This window comes from Lepisosteus oculatus, chromosome 27, assembly GCF_040954835.1.
Source record: "Lepisosteus oculatus isolate fLepOcu1 chromosome 27, fLepOcu1.hap2, whole genome shotgun sequence".
In the NCBI taxonomy this organism is placed as follows: domain Eukaryota; kingdom Metazoa; phylum Chordata; class Actinopteri; order Semionotiformes; family Lepisosteidae; genus Lepisosteus; species Lepisosteus oculatus.
The window spans coordinates 4,105,538-4,109,955 of record NC_090722.1 but is presented as its reverse complement, the minus strand read 5'-3'; the positions used below and the strand labels follow the sequence as shown (position 1 = coordinate 4,109,955).

The following is a 4,418-nucleotide window of genomic DNA, read 5'->3' as shown; positions in this document are numbered from 1 at the left end:
CATCGCGAGATCTCGGCTGTGTTTTCCGCTTTACTCGTGAAAGCGCTGCTTGTCACTGCCACCTACTGGAGTGGCGGGTACCGCCATCTGAAAGTGAACATCTCTAGCCTAATCCCTTGGCATAAGGTTATACGACACGGTATTGCGATGATGATAATAATAAAAAGAAACTTTGTTATATATTGCGCTTTTAAGAGTAGCTTTTCAAAGCGCTTTACGGTAAGAATAAAAACAATGATAGGAGATAAAAAAGTTAGTGCAATAATACTGGAACACAACGGGGACTCAGGCGCATTAAGTCGGCCCCCCACCATCGGGGGCTCGAACCCGGGACCCCCGCGTCTCTCTGCAGCGACCCAGCCCGGTGAGCCAAAGAGAGATCTCCTCACAGCCCAGTAGCTGTAGTCCTGCTATCACAGGGATGGGCGGTGACGTCACCTGCTCTGGTACGCCGGCTCTTACACAGTGCCTGTCGGCCGTAAGCGTTACAATACAAAGGGTTTAGAAGCTGTAGAAAATGCCATGGTGCAGCACACAGACATGAATTAGATAGATAGATAATACTTTATTAATCCCGTAGTGAAATTGATGTCTTACAGCAGTCCAGCCCAAGACAAGCAAAAAAGACATCAGAATAGTTATAAAACAAAAGACAACAAAATAAATAAATACAAAGGTGTGTGCAAAATGTGCTGATCATAGTCACTGTAAAAACAATAAAATATGTGCAAAATTTGCATAGGTTTATACAGACTGATTGTCCAAAAAGTACAATGGAGCAACATGCTGTCCATAGACGAGCAGATGAAGGGCTGACAGTCCCAGCCTAGGGCAGCGTTATACACCCTGACAGCCACCGGGAGGAAGGACCTGTGGAAACGTTCCCTTGAACACCGTAGCTGGAGTAGTCTGATACTAAAAGTGCTCCGCTGCCCAGTAACAGTCCCATGAAGCGGATGACAGGCGTTGTTCATGACGGCTGTGAGCTTGGTCAGCATTCTCCTCTCAGCCACCAGCTCCAGGGGGTCAAGGCTCGTTCCCAACCCAGTGCCAGCCTTCTTGATGAGTTTCTTGAGCCTATATGCATCTTTTGTCATGATGCTGCTGCCCCAGCACACAACAGCGTAGAAGATGGCCGCCGCCACCACTGATTCATAAAAAATGTGTAGCAGTGTTCCACACACACCAAAGGACCTGAGTCTCCTAAGAAAATAGAGTTAAAAGCCCTTCTGAAGAGGAAGGTTTTGAGTCTGGGTTTGAAAGCGCTCAGGGAAGGTGGCTCTCTAATACCCTTAGGGATAGCATTCCAGAGCTCTGGGGCACAGCAGGAGAAGGCCCTGTCACCCATAGTATGCTGAGAGGCTTGGGGGAAAGACAGGAGGCCAGAATTAGGAGAGTGAAGGTTGAGAGGTTGGGAGTAGGATGACAGAAGTTCAGACAATTACTGAGATGCCAAGCCTTGCAGACCCTTATAGGTGCGCAGGAGGATGCTGAAGTCATGAAACCTGACCGGCAGCCAGTGCAAGGACTCCAGGACAGGAGTAATATAAGGGCCGGAGCAACCCGAAACCTAATTAATACTAAATAAACCGTTTTGTTAACTGTGAATGTATACCCTATGAATGTGAAAGTCTGAAACAACAGACCGGCAGTTTAAGGCAGGAAAATGATTGAGGATAATCTTAAAATGATTGACTCGCACTCCTGTTCACCTGGGAGAGGCTATAAAGCCACCATTTCTGATAGAGAGCACCGTGAGCAGTGATGGGAATAAAGTACACCCTTTTAATATTCTGTGGTTCTACATATTTCATCAATTTCCCTTCTGGATCAATAAAGTCTTATCTATCTATATTAAAGAATATCTGACCTTCACCTACTCCTGGCCAAGTCCAAACAGTTATAATAATAATAAGTGCTTACACTTATATAGCGCTTTTCTGGACACTCCACTCAAAGCGCTTTTACAGGTAATGGGGATCCCCTCCACCACCACCAATGTGCAGCCCCACCTGGATGATGCGACGGCAGCCATAGTGCGCCAGAACGCTCCCCACACACCAGCTATCAGTGGGGAGCAGAGTAATGAAGCCAATTGATAGATGGGGATTATTGGTAAGATTGATTGGTAAGGGCCAATGGGAAATTTGGCCAGGACGCCGGGGTTACACCCCGACTCTTTTCAAGAGACACCCTGGGATTTTTAATGACCACAGAGAGTCAGGACCTCGGTTTTACATCTCATCCGAAGGACGGCACCTGTTTACAGTATAGTGTCCCCGTCACTACACTGGGACATTAGGACCCACATGGACTGCAGGGTGAGCGCCCCCTGCTGGCCCCACTAACACCTCTTCCAGCAGCAACCTTAGTTTTTCCCAGGAGTCTCCCATCCAGGTACTGACCAGGCTCACACCTGCTTAGCTTCAGTGGGTTGCCAGTTGTGAGTTGCAGGGTGATATGGCTCTAACCTCAAGTGACAAATAACTCTCACAATTTTTTCTTTGTCATTATTTATTACAGGCAACACAATTCTCCTGCAAAGCCACACGGAAACATTTAGCCATGACTGTCCCGACCAGCGCTTCCATGGTGTTTATGACATCAAGGCCAACTTCATGAAGTTGCCCTAAGGTTGAATTGCCAGGGTGCTGTCTGTGTGGAGTTTGCATGTTCTCCCTGTGTCCGCATGGTTTTCCTCCAGGTGCTCCGGTTTAGAACTTGAACTTGAACTTTATTGCCATATTTCCACCTGCAGTCCAGACCTGCTGGTGGGTTAACTGGCTTCTGGGAAAACTGGCCCTGTATTGGTGTCTGCCATTGCTTGCGGAGATAGGCTCCGGCTCCTGGATGATTCCGTTAGAGGATGGATGGGCGAGTTAGTGCACAACCGTGAAAACTTTCCAATTCAAAAACAATATGGAAGACCTTCTTGTGAACAAATACAAATATTTTCAGATACTACTGATCCGTAAATGTGATACGGTAACGTTTCCAGTACTGTTTTGGGTCAACATAACACATAGTGATCCTAACAAAACATGTTATCCTAGACCTAGTACAGTTTTATGAATTTGCTTTTCTAAACAGGGCTCGTAATTATATATAACCGGTCCATACTGTACGGGTAAACCTGCAGCAGTCTTTGTACAAAGCAGGTTCTTTATAATTCTTAATGACCCGGCATCCTCTTTAAAGGTCTGCTGCTTTCACGGGCCGGAAACGCCTCTTGACGATCGCTTTACCGAACGCCAATGACGCCAATGACACTCGCTGCCGAGCACCGAGGCTTCTCGTAAACAAAAACTGGGACGAAATCGAGTTTCGATTTCTAAGAACATTATTGTCTTTTCACTCATGAAGACAAAGAGTCGCAAAAAAGAAAACTTGATATTAAAAAAATATATATACACCCAAAACAGTATATGTTCAGATGTGGTAGCTGCGTCGGCATGCGTAGGCTGCAGAGGAACGAGTAATAGGTTTATTCCTGTGCTGAAGAGAGAAGAAAGAAAACAACGTTTCAGGAAAACAGTATATGTGCACACATCTCGTTAAGGTTAAGAAAAGCAGCAGTTACAGAACAATAATTAGATTTAGACACCTAAAGAAGGCTTCCACGAAATCACGAAGCACACTTGCAGTTTTCAGCCTTGATTAAGGACCCTTCGTGTCACGATGCGCTCGGCTACAGCTGAGTTGTTTTTTCCCGGAAAAGCCTCACCACGTGCTCACGCCGCCGACCCCCTTACCTGCGCTCGCTCAGGGGGCAGACCTCCTCCTCTCCCCGTCTATCCTAGCCGTGTCTCGGGCTGGCAGGTAGCCTCGGCAGGTCTGCCGAGAAAAAGGCTTCGCTTTCTTGTCGTGGCGCTACTCGCCTTCATCCACAGACAGTGCGTTTCTGCAGCTCTCTCTGGGGGCAGATTATCGCTGCCTCTTGAGAAACAGAAGCACAGACACTTCTGCGTGTTTCAGTAAGCTCCGCACTCAACCCATCACCGGGGGGATGTTTCTAGTGGTGTCAATCCATTGAAATAAATTGTTCAAAGCCCGTCCTGCCGTCGAGGTCGTCCAAAAGGTCTTCTCGTAGTCGACAGGATTCGAACCTGCGCGGGGAATCCCCAATGGATTTCAAGTCCATCGCCTTAACCACTCGGCCACGACTACCTGAGGACACGAGCGTGGCCTCGGGTCGTGGGGAGAATCGCTGTAACTCAGCCCGCGGACGTAGACTTTCTGGACCGCGCGTATTACCCCCGTCCGTCTTCGCTTTTACATCACTCGAGCTGAAAAGGGAAAAAACAGACACGACAGCCGCTCTTTCCAGCTCTTGGCTTAGGCGCCTTGCTCCGAAACACGGAGATGTTTTTAATTAAAAAAAGACAGAATTATAAAGTAAAAAAAGACTAAAATTACAA

General features: G+C 47.3%; 1 non-coding gene across 1 annotated transcript; it reads right to left on the bottom strand.

The window, feature by feature from the left end:
* Nucleotides 1-4,085: 4,085 nt before the first annotated feature.
* Nucleotides 4,086-4,167, bottom strand: trnas-uga (transfer RNA serine (anticodon UGA)). The gene has a single exon. It is a non-coding gene; the product is annotated as a tRNA-Ser (tRNA).
* Between the last annotated feature and the right edge of the window lie 251 nt (nucleotides 4,168-4,418).